The 19,738-nt window shown below is 39.5% G+C and overlaps 1 pseudogene; it reads right to left on the bottom strand.

Annotated features, from left to right (window-relative positions):
- Positions 1-7,219: 7,219 nt before the first annotated feature.
- Positions 7,220-8,012, bottom strand: LOC113924085 (annotated as a pseudogene).
- Positions 8,013-19,738: the final 11,726 nt, after the last annotated feature.

Raw genomic sequence — 19,738 nt, forward strand, 5'->3', positions numbered from 1 at the left:
GTGATATGTGAAGGTCTCCGAATTCCAGATTAAGAATAGCCTTCACTATTAGTGAGTACCTTCCTGGAGCTAGGTTTTCATATGATATATATATCATAAACAACTTTGACATAGATATTAAAAATTCTCTACCCCCTTTAAAAATATATAACAAATAAAGAATGGCAAATGAAAACACAGAAAAGCTAAGTTAAGCATCCTACTCTATAATCCGAGAAATAGCACAGTCTGATTCCATTTCTGTTCAATGATGAGCCACTGAAAGTTTTGGCAACTTTCAAATGTGCACTACAATACTACTGACTGTAGTCACCATGTTGTTTATTACATCACAGGATTTATTTATTTTAAAACTAAAAGTCTGTACCTCTTGACCCCCCTTCACCTATTTTGCCCATCCCAAAAGCCCACCCTCTCTGGTAACCACCATTCTATTCTCTGTTTATGGATTTTGTTTTGTTTTGTTTAGATTCCACATATAAGTAAAATCATATGGTATCTGTCTTTCTCTGACTTATTTCATTTCACTTAATCCTCTAGGTCCATCTATGTTGTTGCAAATGGCAAGATTTCATTCTTTTCTTTATGTCCAAGTAGTATTCCATTGTATATATACACCACATCTTCTTAATCCACTCATCCATTGATGGAGATTTGTTTCAATATTTTGGCTAATATAAATAATGCTGTGATGAGCATAGGGATGCATATATATTTTTTTATTTACAAATTTTTTTTAAAGATTTTATTTACTCATTCAAGACACAGAGATACAGAGAGAGAGAGAGAGCAAGAGCAGGGGGAGAGGCAGAGGGAGAGGGAGGAGCAAGCTCCCTGCTGAGCCAGGAGCCGGATGTGGGGCTCGATCCCAGGACCCTGGGATCATGACCTGAGCTGAAGGCAGATGCTTAACCATCTGAGCCACCCAGGCACCTTGCATATATCTTTTTGAATTAGTGTTTTCATTTTCTTCAGATAAATACCCAGCAGTAGAATTGCTGGATCATATGGCAGTTATATTTTTAATTTTTTGAGGAACTTCTACACTGTTTTCCATAGTGGCTGTACTAATTTACATTCCCACAAACAGTGTATGAGGGTTCCCTTTTCCCATATCCTTGTCAACACTTATAATTTCTTGTCTTATTGATAACAGCCATTCTAACTGATATGAGGTGATATCTCACTGTGGTTTTGATTTGCATTTCCCTAATGATTAGGGACATCGAGCATTTTTTCATGTGCCTACTGGCCATACGTATGTCTTCCTTGGCAAGAGTGTCTGTTCAGATCCTCTGCGCATTAATCAAATTACTTGTTTGTTTGCTATTGAGTTGTAAGAGTTCTTTATGTATTTTGGATATTAACCCCTTACTAAATACATCACTTGCAAATATTTTCTCCCATTCAGTTAAATTGCTTTTTCACTTTCTTGTTGGTTTCCTTTGCTGTGCAGGAACTTTTTTAGTTTGATGTAGTCCCACTTGTTTATTTTTGCGTTTGTTGCCTTTGCTATTAAGAGTCAGATTCAAAAACTCATTGTCAAGAATCATGTCAAGGAGCTTACTCTTATGTTTTCTTCTAGGAGTTTTATGGTTTTAGGTCCTACCTTCAAGTCTTTAATTCATTTTGAGTTAATTTTGTATATGGTGTAACACAGTAGTCTAGTTTCATTCTTTTGCATGTGGCTGTCCAGTTTCCCAACACCAGTTATTGAACAGACTGTCCTTTCCCCATTGTATATTATTGCTTTTCTGTCATAAATTAATTGACCATCTATGCCCAGGTTTATTTCTAGGCTCTCTATTCTGTTTCATTGATCTATTTTTTATGTCAATGCCATACTGTTTTGATTGCTATAGCTTTGTAATATAGTTTGAAATCAGGACACACGATGCATCAGGATGTGTTTCTCAAGTTTGCTTTGGTTATTCAGGGTCTTTCATGGTTCCATACGAATTTTAGGATTTTTTGTTCTATTTCTCTGAAAAATGCCATTGATATTTTAATAGAGATTGTCTGAATCTGTAGATTGCTTTGGGTAATATGAACATTTTAACATTAATTCTTCCAATCCATGAATATAGACTATCTTTCCATTTATTTATATCTTTTTTTTTTTAAGATTTTATTTATTTATTTGACAGAGAGAGAGACAGCGAGAGAGGGAATACAAGCAGGGGGGAGTGGGAGAGGGAGAAGCAGGCCTCCCGCTGAGCAGGGAGCTTGACGCGGGGCTCGATCCCAGGACCCTGGGATCATGACCTGAGCCGAAGGCAGATGCTTAACAACTGAGCCACCCAGGCGCCCCTGGCTTTTGTTTGACGGGAGGTTTTTGATTACTGATTCAATTTTCTTACTAGCAATCAATCTATTCAGATTTTCTGTTTCTTCATGATCAGTCTTAGAAGAGTGTATGTTTCTACAAATTTATCCATTTGTTCTAGGCTGTACAGTTGGTGTATAATTGTTCATAGTAGTCTCTTGTGATCCTTTGTATTTCTGTGGTATCAGTTATAACTTCTCTTTCATTTCTAAGTTTGAGTCCTCTCTTTTTTCTCTTGATGAGTCTAGCTGAAGGTTTATCAATTTTTCAAGGAACCAGCTCTAGTTTCATTGATCTTTTCTAATGTCTTTTTAGTCCATATTTAATCTATTTCCACTCTGATCTTTATTATTTCCCTCCTTCTACTAACTGGGCAACCAGAGCAAGGTGCTTAAAGATTGTCCTCCGTGTGGACTATGTGTATCTGCAGCTTTAGTGGGGAAGTAGAAGGGCATAGAGCCGGGGTGCTCCCCCTCTACTTTCGCAGAGTAGCAGGAGAATGCAGTGACTGTTCATGTCCACAAGTGCCAACAAGAGAGAGGTAACAATGCAAAAATGGTGCTCACCAGCACCTCTGTCCCCGGAGAGAGTCCCAACAGGCCCCTGCCTGTCCATAGACATTTTAAGTTTCGCAAATCAATCTCCTTCACATATAGTCTAGGTGCTTTTCAAACAGAACTTCAAAGCTCCCTCACCTAGGTACTTTTCAAATTGCTGCTTTTGCACTGGACCCCAGGGCAAGTGAATCTTCAATGCAAGCCCTTTAAGAAGAGTATCTCAGTGCCCTAGAGCTCTCTGGGTCTCCTAGACATAAGCTTCATTGCTTTTCAAACCCTCATGTCTTTCTGGTGCAGGTCCCAAGGACTGGGGTGCCTCAGGTGGGGCATGAACGAACCCCACACTCCTCAGCAAGAAGCTCTGGTTTGTGCGATTCCTCCTAATTGGGATCAGAGGTGGATTTTTGGTGAGACTGTATCTTTGCCTCTCCTACCCATCTCAATGTGGCCCTTTTATTGTTTGTTGTGAAGGAGTTTTCCACTACTTTTCAGGTCTTTTTCAGAGGGAACTGTTCCATATGTAGCTGTAAATTTGGTGTGTCTGTGGGAGGAGGTGTCTCAGGATCTTCCTATGCCACCCTCTTGGACTGCCTTCCCTCAAAGGAATACAAATTTTAAATTTCTCAAATGTTAATAGGATACATAATGAAAATAAATAGTCTCAAAATAAAATTTTAAACCATAAGGTTCCTTTGTATTCCAAGTATATTTCGATTCCGTGTTATATGTAGATATTGTAGAGATTGAGAATTGTCCCAGGGTCCATTCCCCTCCTCTTTGTGTTAGTAACAGAAATCTTTGGTTTGCAGTTGGGTACATAGCTGCTCAGAAGACTCCTTTCCTTCACAGCCTCTTTGAAGCTAGGCATGCACACGTGGCTAAGTTCTGGCCAATGGAAAGTGAACAGAAGTGGTGCACTCTGCCTCTTTCCTTTCCTCTCCTCCCACTGGCTGGAAACTGGCAACTGCTGAAATAGCCTCTTTGTAACAAAAGGTGCCTTCATCTTGGTTGTTTCATGAGAAAGAAATAAAGTTCAATCTTATTTAATCCACTGTATTTGGGGGCCTCCCTATTACAGCAGCTTAATCCCTATTCTCACTAACACATGTTTTTTGTGTATATTCAGGGACTATGTGAAAATAATTTTAATTGCATAATATTTTAGATTTCTTACCAAAAACACTGGGTACCTTTCCTTTACTTAATAACTGAAAAAAACATATTCTTCATTTGTGCTCTCATAATATTTTTATGTGTACTCCACAGGCTTTAGTATTATTGAAATGAAATTAATTTTTAGACTATAAATTATTAATGTGGTATAGAAAAAATACACAATGAAGTCAGTTAAAATAAATGAAATATTTAGCCTTCACCAAAATGGGTAATGAAGAAAATGCTCCAGCATATAAACTATTCCTTGTGAATACATGGTAGTTATACCAATGTTTCATGCAACTGCTAGATACATTTGGTCTACAACAAGGACTAAAACTATTGGTCAAAATTTCGTTTTGAGATATTGATTATTCAAGTACAATTTTCAAACCTGGCCATTATGGATGAGTGTAATGAACATGAGATAAGGATGTAGACCTGCTTCCATTCCATTGTAAACTAATAGTACTGGTTCTCAACCCTGGCTGCACATTACCTGAGGAGTTTAAAAAAAAAAATTCTCTGCCCAGGCTCTATCCCAGTCTATTCTGACTTAATTGGTCTATGTTTGGGCTTTGGGACTGGTAGTTTTTTAAAGTCCAAGGTAATTCTAAAGTGTAACCAACATTGAGAACTCCTGCAATAATATAATAGTTAATTCCAGAAACTTTGGGTCATTCTTGGGTCCCAGTTGTAGGTCTAATTTTGGAAATAAAACACTAAACAAACTTCAACCCCATTTTATACAATGAGTTGAATTCTTACATCAGTTACAGAGGCTTCTCTGCTTCCTCCATCAACACATAAATAGGCCCAACATTTGAGTAACTGGAGCATATAGTTATCATCAACTCCCAGATGGTACCTAGTTAAGACAACCAGTTATCATAAAAAAACGTAAGGATATTTTTGCTTTTTGGGCAACTGCCCATCCCAAGGTCAGTCAGAATATAACATCTCTTGAGTTTTACTTTTGTCGGCTTTCTATCAGCATGTGTCTTGTCATTAAAATAAATCTTGCTTAAGCTCATGAATGGTTTCCGTCTGTGCTTGCACTGCAATATAACAGATATAACAGATGGAAGAAATTATAGGAGGAGAAATATCTACAGACTGTAGATCTCATGGTGAGACACACGAAACAGAAATCTTGGCTTTCACTTTTTGGCACAGATTATAACTATTATTTTAAGCAACTGAATATAAATGCAGTGTTTGGTCAAAGACCACTTTGTAATTGATATGAAAGAGACCATTACCCTTCTGTTCTGTAACACAAGCCATCCTTTATAAATGGTAGGTGTAGCAGATTGTCTGGAAGCCCCCCCATGGGGAAGAAGAGAACCAGCAGAAGGGAGGATGCAGGAAGTCTGATTGGGGTATTACTGGGTCCATATCCACGTTCACCTCAAATAGAACTTCAAAGCCCACTCCTCTCCTTCCTGGGGTCGTTGTTTCCCTACCCCATCCTCCCTCTCCCCAAGTTGATACCAAGCTAGGGTAATAAATAAGGCGTTCACATAGGTAGATAAAGGATAAACTTTGCTATACTTTAAAATGGTGACAATTTTAGTAAAAGAAAGTTTTGTTTGTCCTTTAGATGTTTCACTCTGAGGATGAACCTCAGAGTATTTGTCCTTTATCCTGCCCCACACAGGACTTAAAGAATATGAATTACTCTCTCCACTTATCTTAGCTCCAGTTTCACTAAAGGGAAAGCTTGAAGGAATCAAATGACCCCAAGGGATAAAAAAGGGCTAAAATCATGGCGGGGATTAAAGAAGAGAAGAGAAGAAAGAGGAGGACAGAGAAGGGCGACCAGAGGGAAAGGCCCCCTTTATGTCCATGAGAATTGGATTCCATATGGGTCAATAATTATCCTGAAGGGCAAAGTAAAGAACTATTTTCACTGTCTCCTAGGAACTGTTTGTGTACTTGAAGGGGCAATGTTAAGATTTTCTCTCTGAGAGTAGACTGTACCTTCCCGACTTTTCAATTAAGGAGAGGAGTAAGGGGACTGCAGCAATTCTGAGGGATTCTGGCAAATTGAAGTCCAATACATATAAGGAGGCCAAGGAAATGTTGTATTTAATAAAGTGGGACAGAATACTTCATACCTTGGCCAAAACTATATTCATGAAGCTCAGAATCTGATACAGAACAGCAGTACCATAGAGAAGATGCAAATGTTTACTAGCTCACCCTAACATGACTTGACATGATGAGTTCCATCAGTGGGTACACAGCCTGACCTCCTGGTCATCACTCTGTAACCATGCATATTTTTCCATAGTTACAATTATAGTGACTTTTAATTTTCTCACTTAACTTACATATTTTTAATGTTGTACGGTTTTCAAGTTATCACTAATTACCTAGTTACTTATACATACATCTTCCTTTCTTCTTTTTTGCCTTTTATTAATGGACATGAAGCACCGGACAAGTTTACGCAAATATTATTTTGCTACTTGTGAACCTTAGATTATCTACTCTCATTTTACTATAGAAAAGACCAATCCTTACCAAGAGCAGCAGTGAAAAAATCTTTTCGGCTAGATGCCTTTTAATTTAACTACATATATTCTTCCACCCAGTCTGAATGGAGAATCACATGTGTCTTTTTAACCTCCCTCTATCGCCATATACATATAACTAGGCTACAAGTTGCTTGATTTAATGTTCGTAATTTAATAGCACCAACTAGAGTAAAAATGTAAATTACTCAACAAGAACAATTTCTAAATTGCAGCCTTTCCGGAGTTCAGATCTGAGAGTCATAACTGAACAATAGGATTATGAACTAGAAGATAAGAATTATAATTAAACACGAGAATTTATGTTTATATTAAAAAAAAAACCTAGGGTTCTGTAAGATAGTTTCAAACCCTGGAGTTCAAGAATTTTTGAATTGATAACCCAGCTCTGTAATTTCTCTAACTCCCAGCAGGTGGCAATGTTGCTTGTTGTTGTGGCCCCTGCGGTAGCTGGCCGAGGGGAAATCAGAACACAAGTCAATCTCAGACAGAAATGTGGGCCGCTCTTGCCTTACAGAGATGCACTCCGTTGTTTGCCACTAATAACTTTCCAATTATTTCTTTTTTTTTTTTTTCTCGGTTCAAGTTTAATAGAAACAAAAGACAAAACTTGATGCCCTGCTACTGTACATACAGTTGGCCTGCCCCATAACAGCTCAGGCCCTTCTCTCCAGAGAAGAAAGGCTGGCCTCCCCAACCCCTGCAGGAAAGGCCTGTCCTGTCCCCATACCACAACTGCACAGTCTAAAGTCTTATGTTCTAAGCATGACAATAATACAAGAGAGATTTTGTTTTCATGGCCACCCACTGCAGCCCAGCCCTAAAACGACCCGGCGCTCACTTCTGCTTAGAGAAATATTCTTTGCTCTTCTGGACATCAGGCTTGATGGTATCACTGCCAGGCTTCCAGCCAGCTGGGCACACTTCCCCGCGCTTGTCAGGAAACTGGAAGGCCTGAACCAGTCGCAGAGTCATCCACAGAGCGGCCGACGGGAAGGTCATTTACCGTGATCTGCCTAAGGATACCTTTATCATCAATGATAAAGAGGCCCCTGAACGAGATGCCTTCATCAGCCTTTAAGACTCCATAGTCCTGAGCAATGGTACGCTTGGGGTCTGATACCAAGGGAATGTTCATGGGTCCCAGTCCTCCTTGTTTCTTGGGTGTGTTGAAGCATGCCAGGTGACAGAAAAGAGAATCCACAGAAGCGCCAGTCACTTGACAGTTGAGTTTCTTAAATTCTTCTGCCCTGTCACTGAAAGCAGTGATCTCCGTGGGCACACAAAGGTGAAGTCAAGAGGGTAAAAGAAGAACACAATGTATTTTCCTTTGTAGTCAGATAGGCTGAGATGTTTGAACTGGCCATCTGGCATGACAGCCGTGGCTATGAAGTTGGGGGCAGGATGTCCAATTTTGGCATTTCCCGAAGACATCTTGCTATCAGCGGCTCTGAAAGCAAAAAGGCCGAAGACAAGGCAGGAAGAAGACGCCTCCAAGTATTTCTTATACTGCAGTTAGCTTTACCCCTGAAAAATGTAATTCCTCCCCGCCCCCGTCACCTCTCCCCTGCAACTGCACAATGGTTCCCTTTGTCTGTCAGTGGTATGTGGGATGGATAAGAACAGGGCACAGGGAAAATAACTAGGGGACTCCCACAGTTTTATTTAGGCCTCCTCGGGCAGGCCTAAGGAACTATGTAAACCAGGAAGGTGGCCACCGCCAGACTTCTGCCTCTGACTTTTGTCTCGGTTTCTGCCTGTGTATTTGATTCTATGTCTCCCTCTTGAAGACAGAGGCTCTCTCTCTCTTTGGTATATGTAGGAGAAAGATAGCCTGACCCTACATTTTCTGCCACCACCGAAACGGACTTTTTGTCAGCCACAGGGAAAGATTTATTGGCCTAGTCTAGACCAAGTACCTGTGCCCAGTGGAATAGGATCAAACTGTATAAAATGGATGTGCCCTAGCCACGCACACAAGAGAAGCAGGTCAGTTTCTGGAAGATGGGGGTTGGGATGCACAGACTTCATAATGCATCTAGTACACAGTGAGGCCTACGTATAAGGTAATGGTAGAACGTAACCATGGTAATGTTGAGGGAATAATGAATAGGGGTAATAGATGAGGAATAATCTGTACGACATGGAGAATGATTAGATAGAAGGTGAAAGAAAGCATCAAAAAAACCTCCAAGTCCACACAAGAAAAGAGAGAAGTGGGAGGTATGGGGGAAGATGGTGATCATGATAGACACAGACCATTTTAACCGGCTTGGAAAGTCCACTAGGATTGTTGTGGCAGATTAGAAGATAGGTCAAGAAGGGATTTAAATTTAGTTTTATTCAGCTTAATAATTTGGGAAATTGCTTTAAATTTTGAAACTTAATTTTCTTAAAGCCAGAAATGAACTGGCTTCCTTCTTCTGGCAGAAGCACCACAGTGAATCATATAACCTTAAAAAGAACCGAAGAGTGGCAATTTTCTTCCCAGGAGCATTAGTTCTATTTCTAATGGGCATTTTTTCCCCAAACCCAATGCCACAAACCATAAAATAAATCATAAAGATAATTAACACTCAGAAGGGAGATTAATAGGGCCCCTTTAAATACTGAAAATATAATGAAGTCAGGCTTTCAGTCCAAAGTAAGTCCTTTTACTTGCATAAATACAGACAGCATGGAGGACTAAATCAAGGAGTTCTTGATTCAAGTCTAATTTGGCTCCACTGAACTCTAAACCTCTGTATTTATTTAAGAAAAATTGCCTTGATAGACGAATGGATAAAGAAGTTATGGTGTATGTATATGTATATGTATATCTATATATAAAATGAAATATTACTCAGCCATAAAAAACAAGGAAACCCTACCATCTGTAACAATATGGATGGATCTTGAAGAAATTACATTAAATGAAATAAGTCAGAGAAAGACAAATGCCGTATGATCCTGCTTATATGTGGAATCTAAAAAACTGAACAAAACACCCAACTCACAGAAAAGAGATCAGATTAGTGGTTACCAGAAGCAAGAGGCAGGAGATAGGAGGAGGGGCAATTGGAGGAAGGTGGTCAAAAGGCAGAAACTTCCAGTTTCTTCCAGTTATAAATAAGTAGTAGAGATGTCATGTACACCATGATGGCTACAGCTAACACTACTGCAAGATATATAGGAAAGTTGTTAAGGGAGTAGATCCTCAGAGTTCTCATCACAAGGAGATTTTTTTTCCTTTTATTGCATCTATGATATGATGGATGTTAACTAAACCTATTGTGGTAATCATTTTACAATATTTGCAGATCAAACTATCATGCTGTACACCTTAAACTTATACAGCAATATATGTAAATTATTTATCAATAAAACTGAAATAAAAGGAAAAAAGGAAAAGCAAGAAACATCACCAATATTACTCAGACTAAGCAATAAAAGATAGAAAGGAATCATAACTATATGCAATGTGTAGATATACTAAATGCCCTATATATTCTATTAAAGTTGAAAGAATTGATATTGTTCCTGTTGCACTAAAAGATCTTGTGGTTTAGCAGAGCAAAGGCACTAAACCTAAAGAACTTAATCCAGCGCTCTATTCCAATAGAAAGGCGCTAAGCGATCTTGAGCAACTGATTTGCTTCTACATCACAATTTGCCATTTCACAGTCCATAAAAATCAAACAGTATACATTGTGGAATCTTGCCTGATATATGGCAAGCATTACTTATTCAGCCCTTCTTTCAAAAAGCACTGAGTACCTAGCAAGTTAGGGAGGGTTTGGTCCCATCATGCCTATATTTCTTTTGATCAAAACCCTATTTATAGTATTTCCTTTCATGTATCAAAACCCTGTATCAAAACCCTTTCCTGTATCAAAACCCTTTACTCTTTTGCTCCTATGGGTTACTTTATATTCTATATTGGTTCCCATGGAGGTGAGATTACTGATTTATTTATACCACTCCATTTTCCTTTAAACTGCTCTTCCATTTTCCACCCTGTCCTTGACCATCCTAAACAATGTATTTATTTTGTTGTCCCCACAGAAAATACTTGGGAACATGGGATAATTTTTTATTATTTGAAGGAGCCTCTAGACTTAGGAACAGAAATTTAAAACTCTGAGTGTTATCTATTGCTGAGTAACAAATCACCCCAAACGTAGAGGCTTACAAAAAAACAGTTATAATCTCACAGTTTCTGTGGGTCAGGAACCTGGGCTTGGCTTAGCTGAGTCCTCTGCTTTAGGGGCTCTCACATGCTATGATAAAGGTGTGCTGCAGTCACCTCAAGTCTGAAAGGATCTGCTTCCAAGCTCACTCATGTGCTTATGGGTAAGATTCAGTCCCTCACAGGTTGTTCCTCTAAAGTTCTTTGTTCCTTGCTGGCTATTGGCTGGAGGCAGCTCTCAGTCCTTATTATTTCCTTACCTGTCCTTGTACATCCTCTTTGCTTAATTAGCTGCTATTGCCCAAATTTGCCATGCATTTCTCAATTTTTTGCCTTTCCACAATATGTTCTATGTTTGAAGCACTGTATTCTCACTCTGTGCTTTTCCATGGGCTATTTTCTATACTCTCTACTCCTTCCTCTTTGTTCAGCAAACTCTCAACTATCTTTCAAAATTCATCTTAGTCATTCTTTTTCTATGAAGTTTTACCTGAATTTCTTTTGCAAGAAAAATGTTGTTTTTGTTGACTTGTATACTATCATAGACTATACTGGAAGAACTGTTTACATATATGTCTGTATATCTAGGCTTTTCGGGCACTAAATATGTCTTCCTCATCATTATAGTCCCACTACCCAAGACAGTGCTTAATTTATAATAGGTGATTAATTTATGTCAGAGTAAAAAAAGAAGAAAGGAAATACTGTACACTCTGGAAATCTAGTGTGTCAGTTCAGCCTCTACTCAAAAAAGCTTCTTAAAAGAGTATAAATTGGAAATAAAGGAAAATAACAATAGAATATTTGTAGTAATTCTGTCATTAAAGATTTCTTGTGTTAAATTTGGCTCTTCCTTGTAAATCCACAGTATATCTCTTATAAAGACAGGATGGTCAATTGGCCAACCACATGTCTTGGTTGGGCTTACTTAGTTCACAGATGCTGGAAAACCCATTTGCCACCATTTAATTGATAATCAAAGCATACGGTTTAGTTCAGCAACATCAAATCTCCACCCTCTAAGTTGTTAAATTAGATCCTGAGAATACCAACTTGAATTCTTTGCTAATTCTTAAGGGTGGATATGTATTACATTAATTTTCTCTATGTGTTCTAATTTGGCTCTCCTACTAAACAAGACCACACATATCCTATGAATGTTGACTATATCATTTGACCTTCATAGAATAACTTTAAATAAATGCATATAGGAAAGTTACATGAAATAATTACATGAAATGATACTCATATTTATTGTAAGGAATGTTGTGAAAGATAGTTTCCTGTAGTCCTCCTTATGTTGATACATAGAGAAATTGCTCTTGGTTTTCATTACCAGGAAATGCTGTATCTCCTGGGCAACTGATTTATTTTTTAAAAATTTTTTTAAAGATTTTAAAGATTTTATTTATTTATATGTCAGAGAGAGAGAGAGGGAGAGCACACAAGCAGGGGGAGCTGCAGGCAGAGGGAGAAGCAGGCTCCCTGCTGAGCAAGGAGCCCAATGCAGGACTTGATCCCAGGGTCCAGGGATCATGACCTAAGCTGAAGGCAGATGCTTAATCGACTGAACCACCCAGGCGTCCAGCCACTGATTTACTTTGAATCCTGTAACCAGTAATGCTTCTCTCCCTTTTCTGCTACCAGAAAGTTTAGAAAAATACTTAGGGCCCAATGTTAATAAGTGCATAATAATTCATGACTTATATTTTTTAAAGACTTATTTATTTTAGAGAGAAAGAAAGAGAGCCTGTTGGGTGGGGGGCAATGGGAGAGGGAGACAAGAGAGAGAATCTCAAGCAGACTCCCTGCTGAGTGCGGAGCCAGAAACAGGGCCTGATCCCAAGACGATGAGATCATGAGCTGAGCCAAAATCTATAGTTGGCTGCTTAACTGACTGAGCCACCCAGGTGCCTGTCCCATGACACAGATTTTTTAATGCACTAACCATTTCCTTGGCTTTATTTTATTTATTTTATTTTCCTACCCCTTCCCCTTCACTCAGATCCATTTTTCTATTTAGTTTTTCCCCATTTGGTATTTTTGTAAGCTGTCTCAAATCCTTTTATAGTTATCAAGACAGAGCTAAACTAAATTAAATAAAAGTACAATTATCTTATTGGGCATTTGTGGTTCTTTGAGGGGGAACATAATCCCCTACATAGTTCAAAGCAAGTATAGACTTTATCTTCAGCAAGCAAATTGCAAAGCACATGAAGTATCTGGAATGCCAAGGACCCAGCATCTTCCCAATTACTTATTGCCAGATTTTTGATATTTTACCTCCAAGAAAAATGATCATAAAATGACTTATTCAAGCATGTAAAAGAACAACCATGTTCTTTACAAACTCTCTCATAAATCATGCTGTACCAGCCAAATAACCAGGATGTCACTGATTTGATCCACTGTGATTTCCACCATGCTGTGAGGATAGTGTGGGTTCTAACCCTGGATGGCCCTCTACGGTCTAGTGGAAATTACCATTACCATGTGAGATGACATAGCAAACTTTTCTTCAGTTATTAGACTGGTGTGATTTTTTAAAAAGTGAGTGATCGGGGGGCAGAGCAAGATGGCGGAGGAGTAGGAGACCTGGATTTCGCCTGGTCTCAGGAATTCAGCTGGATAGGGATCAAACCATTCTGAACACCTACAAACTCAACAGGAGATCAAAGAAAAGAATAGCAACAACTCTCTGAACAGAAAAGCGACCACTTTCTGGAAGGTAGGATGTGCGGAGAAATGAATCCGAGGCGATATTCGGGAGGATAGACGGTGGGGGAGGGGGCCTCCGTCAGCCGCTTCTGGCAAGTGATAGAACCGCGGAGCACAAATTTGGACCTTTGAGAAGTCAGCTGTGCTGAGGGACGTCGCTCCCGTGGCTAAGCGGGGGGCGGAAGCCTCGCGGGACAGTGTGGTCTCAGGACCCTCGGGGTCACAGAAAGACAGCGGGTGCCTGAGTGCAGCAGAGCTCCCAGGGATCAGAGCGGGGAAGCCAGCCGCAGAGACGAGGTCAAGGTGCAGGCTCTCAGCTCGGGGTTGCCATAAACTGTGATGGGCGGCACAGTCGGGCCATTGCTCCTCCAGCAGGGACCCAACAAGCGGCAGAGCCAGGGAGACTCCCCTTCCTCCCCCGGGAGGAGCGGCGCGGGAGCGCACCGTAGGATCTGCTGGGTTTAGAGACTCCACACGGGGTCAGGTGCCAGAGATAGAAATGCTCGGTCACAGGCCGGGTGAGCACAGAGTGAGGCTGGAGACCGGGGAGACGGGAGTGACTGCTTTTCTCTGGGGGCGCACTGAGGAGCGGGACCCCGAGTTCTCAGCTCCTCCCAGGCGGAGATTGGGAGGCCACCATTTTCACTCGCGTCCTCCAACGCAGTACAGAAAGCTTTCAGGAAACAAAAGCTCCCGAGAGCAAACCCGAGCTGATTACTTAGCCCAGACCCGGCAAGGGCGGGGCAATTCCGCCTCCGGCAAAGACATTTGGGAACCATGGCAACAGGCCCCTCCCTCAGAAGATCAGCATGAACAGCCAGCCAAGACCAAGTTTACCGATCAATGAGATCGGGAGAACTCCAGCGCTAGGGGAATACTGCACATAGAATTCATGGCTTTTTTACCATGATTCATTAGTCTTTCAAAGTTAATTTTTTTTTTGAATTTTTCTTTTTCCCTTTTCCAACCAACATTTTATCAATCCCTTTTTTATTTTTCATTTTTAGAGTCATATTCTATCCCTTCATAGTAGTTACTTTTATTTTTGGCATATATATAAGTTGTTCTCTCTTTAAAATTTTGAGATATAGTTTCTTCTAAAATATCAAAATATACCCTAAATCTCTAGTGTATGGCTTTTTTCCAGTCTCCTGCCTGATCACATTCTCTCCCCCTTTTTTCTTTCTTTCTTTCCTTTTTTAAAAATCCTCTTCTTTATTTTTTCAAACACCTTCTGATCAATTCCTTTTTTAAAATTTTTTATAATTTTCATTTTTACAGTCATATTCCATCCCTTCATTGTATCAACCCTTATTTTGTACATATATAAGTCTTTCTTTCTTTAAAATTTTAGGAGGCACTTTCTTCTAACAGACCAAAATACACCCAAAATCTAGTGTATGGCAATGATCTATGCACCAGCCTGATCATAGTTTGATCATATTCTGTTTTTTTGTTTTGTTCTGTTATTGTTTGTTTTTATCTTTTTCTTTCTTTCTTTTTTTTTTTTTCCTCTTCCTTTTTTCTTTCTTTCCCTTTCTTTTCCCCTGGTTTCAGGTCTTTTCTGATTTGTTTAGAGTATATTTTCTGGGGACATTGTTAACCTGTTAGCATTTTGTTCTCTCATTCATCTATTCTCCTCTGGACAAAATGACAAGATGAAAAAAATCACCTCAACAAAAAGAACAAGAGGTAGTACCGTCGGCCAGGGACCTACTCGATACGGACATTATTAGTGTGATGTTGGATCTAGAGTTCCGAATCATGATTTTACTAGCTGGGCTTGAAAAAAGCATGGAAGTTATTAGAGAAACCCTTTCTGGAGAAATAAAAGAACTAAAATCTAACTAAGTCGAAATCAAAAAGGCTATTAATGAGGTGCAATCAAAAATGGGGGCACTAACTGCTAGGCTAAATGAGGCAGAAGAGAGAATCAGTGATATAGAAGACCAAATGATGGAAAAATAAAGAAGCTGAGAAAAAGAGAGAGAAACAACTACTGGATCACGAGGGCAGAATTCAAGAGATAAGCGATAGGATAAGACGAAACAACATTAGAATAATTGGGATCCCAGAAGAAGAAGAAAGGAGAGAGGGGCAGAAGGTATATTGGAGCAAATAATAGCAGAGAACTTCCCTAATGTGGGGAAGGAAACAGGCATCAAAATCCAGGAGGCACAGAGAACTCCTCTCAAAATCAATAAAAATAGGTCAACACCCCAACATCTACTAGTAAAACTTACAAGTCTCAGAGACAAAGAGAAAATCTTGAAAGCAGCTCGGGAGAAGAGATATGTAACCTACAATGGTAGAAACATTAGATTGGCAACAGACCTATCCACAGAGACCTGGCAGGCCAGAAAGGACTGGCATGATATATTCAGAGCACTAAATGAGAAAAATATGCAGCCAAGAATACTATATCCAGCTAGGCTGTCACTGAAAATAGAAGGAGAGATAAAAAGCTTCCAGGACAAACAAAAACTAAAGGAATTTGCAAACACGAAACCAGCCCTCCAAGAAATATTGAAAGGGGTCCTCTAAGCAAAGAGAGAGCCTAAAAGCAGCATAGACCAGAAAGGAACACAGACAATATACAGTAAGTCACCTTACAGGCAATACAATGGCACTAAATTCATATCTTTCAATAGTTACCCTGAATGTAAATGGGCTAAATGCCCCAATCAAAAGACACAGGCTATCAGACTGGATTAAAAAACAAAACCCATCGATATGCTGTCTGCAAGAGACTCATTTTAGACCCAAAGACACCCCCACATCGAAAGTGAGGGGGTGGAAAACCATTTACCATGCTAATGGATACCACAAGAAAGCTGGGGTGGCAATCCTTATATCAGACAAATTAGATTTTAAAACAAAGACTGTAATAAGAGATGAGGAAGGACACTATATCCTACTTAAAGGGTCTATCCAACAAGAAGATCTAACAATTGTAAATATCTATGCCCCTAACATGGGAGCAGCCAATTACATAAGGCAATTAATAACAAAAGCGAAGAAACACATTGACAACAATACAATAATAGTGGGGGACTTTAACACCCCCCCTCACTGAAATGGACAGATCATCTAAGCAAAAGATCAACAAGGAAATAAGGACTTTAAATGACACACTGGACCAAATGGACTTCACAGACATATTCAGAACATTTCATCCAAAAGCAACGGAATACACATTCTTCTCTAGTGCCCATGGAACATTCTCCAGAACAGATCACATCCTAGGTCACAAATCAGGTCTCAACCAGTACCAAAAGACTGGGATCATTCCCTGCATATTTTCAGACCACAATGCTTTGAAACTAGAACTCAATCACAAGAGGAAAGTCGGAAAGAACTCAAATACATGGAGGCTAAAGAGCATCTACTAAAGAATGAATGGGTCAACCAGGAAATTAAAGAAGAATTAAAAAAATTCATGGAAACCAATGAAAATGAAAACAAAACTGTTCAAAATCTTTGGGATGCAGCAAAGGCGGTCCTAAGAGGAAAGTATATAGCAATACAAGCCTTTCTCAAGGAACAAGAAAGGTCTCAAATACACAACCTAACCCTACACTAAAGGAGCTAGAGAAAAAACAGCAAATCAAGCCTAAACCCAGCAGGAGAAGAGAAATAATAAAGATTAGAGCAGAAATCAATGAAATAGAAACCAAAAGAACAGTAGAATAGATCAATGAAACTAGGAGCTGGTTCTTTGAAAGAATTAACAAGATTGATAAACCCCTGGCCAGACTTATCAAAAGAAAAATGACCCAAATCAACAAAATCATGAATGAAAGAGGAGAGATCACAACCAACACCAAAGAAATATAAACAATTATAAGAACATATTATGAGCAACTATATGCCAGCAAATTAGATAACCTGGAAGAAATGGATGCATTCCTAGAGATGTATCAACTACCAAAATTGAACCAGGAAGAAATAGAAAACCTGAACAGACCTATAACCACTACGGAAATTGAAGCAGTCATCAAAAATCTCCCAAAAACAAAAGCCCAGGGCCAGATGGCTTCCCAGGGGAATTCTACCAAACATTTAAAGAAGAATTAGTACCTATTTTCCTGAAACTGTTCCCAAAAATAGAAATGGGAGGAAAACTTCCAAACTCGTTTTATGAGGCCACCATTACCTTGATCCCAAAGCCAGACAAAGACCCCATCAAAAAGGAGAATTACAGACCAATATCTTTGATGACCATGGATGCAAAAATTCTCACCAAAATACTAGCCAGTAGGATCCAACAGTACATTAAAAGGATTATTCACCATGACCAAGTGGGATTTATCCCTGGGCTGCAAGGCTGGTTCAACATCCGCAAATCAATCAGTGTGATACAATACATTAACAAAAGAAAGAACAAGAATCATATGATCCTCTCTATAGATGCAGAAAAAGCATTTCACAAAGTACAGCATCCTTTCTTGATCAAAACTCTTCAGAGTATAGGGATAGAGGGTACATACCTCAATATCATAAAAGCCATCTACGAAAAACCTACAGCGAATATCATTCTCAATGGGGAAAAGCTGAGAGCTTTTCCCCTAAGGTCAGGAACGCGGCAGGGATGTCCACTCTCACCACTGCTATTCAACATAGTATTAGAAGTCCTAGCCACAGCAATCAGACAACAAAAAGAAATCAAAGGCATCCAAATCGGCAAAGAGGAAGTCAAACTCTCACTCTTTGCAGATGATATGATACTGTATGTGGAAAACCCAAAAGACTCCACCCCAAAACTGCTAGAACTCATACAGGAATTCAGTAAAGTGGCAGGATATAAAATCAATGCACAGAAATCAGTGGCATTCCTTATACACCAACAACAAGACAGGAGAGAGAGAAATTAAGGAGTCAATCCCATTTACAATTGCACCCAAAACCATAAGATACCTAGGAATAAATCTAACCAAAGAGGCAAAGGATCTGTACCCAGAAAACTATAAAATACCCATGAAAGAAATTGAGGAAAACACAAAGAAATGGAAAAACATTCCATGCTCATGGATTGGAAGAACAAACACTGTGAAGATGTCAGTGCTACCTAGAGCAATCTACACATTCACTGCAATCCCCATCAAAATACCATCCACTTTTTTCAAAGAAATGGAACAAATAATCCTAAAATTTGTATGGAACCAGAAGAGACCCCGAATAGCCAGAGGAATGTTGAAAAAGAAAAGCAAAGCTGGCGGCATCACAATTCCGGACTTCCAGCTCTATTACAAAGCTGTCATCATCAAGACAGTATGGTACTGGCACAAAAACAGACACATAGATCAATGGAACAGAATCGAGAGCCCAGAAATGGACCCTCCACTCTATGGTCAACTACTCTTTGAGAAAGCAGGAAAGAATGTCCAATGGAAAAAAGACAGCCTCCAACAAATGGCATTGGGAAAATTGGACAGCCACATGCAGAAGAATGAAACTGGACCATTTCCTTACACCACACACAAAAATAGACTCCAAATGGTTGAAAGACCTAAATGTGACACAAGAGTCCATCGAAATCCTAAAGGAGAACACAGGCAACAACCTCTTCGACCTCAGCCACAGCAACTTCTTCCTAGAAACATCACCAAAGGCAAGGGAAGCAAGGGCAAAAATGAACTCTTGGGATTTCATCAAGATAAAAAGCTTTTGCACAGCAAAAGAAACAGTCAACAAAACCAAAAGACAACCGACAGAATGGGAGAAGATATTAGCAAATGACATATCAGATAAAGGGCTAGTATCCAAAATCTATAAAGAACTTATCAAACTCAACACCCAAAGAACAAATAATCCAATCAAGAAATGGGCAGAAGACATGAAGACATTTTTCCAAAGAAGACATCCAAATGGCCAACAGACACATGAAAAAGTGCTCAACATCGCTTGGCATCAGGGAAATTCAAATCAAAACCTCAATGAGATACCACCTCACACCAGTCAGAATGGCTAAAATTAACAAGTCAGGAAATGACAGATGTTGGCGGGGATGTGGAGAAAGGGGAACCCTCCTACACTGTTGGTGGCAATGCAAGCTGGTGCAACCACTCTGGAAAACAGTATGGAGGTTCCTCAAAAAGTTGAAAATAGAGCTACCATACGATCCAGCAATTGCACTACTGGGTTTTTACCCCAAAGATACAAATGTAGGGACCCGAAGGGGTATGTGCACCTCAATGTTTATAGCAGCAATGTCCACAATAGCCAAACTGTGGAAAGAGCCAAGATGTCCATTGACAGATGAATGGATAAAGAA

Source organism: Zalophus californianus, chromosome 2 (genome assembly GCF_009762305.2).
Source record: "Zalophus californianus isolate mZalCal1 chromosome 2, mZalCal1.pri.v2, whole genome shotgun sequence".
In the NCBI taxonomy this organism is placed as follows: Eukaryota; Metazoa; Chordata; class Mammalia; order Carnivora; family Otariidae; genus Zalophus; species Zalophus californianus.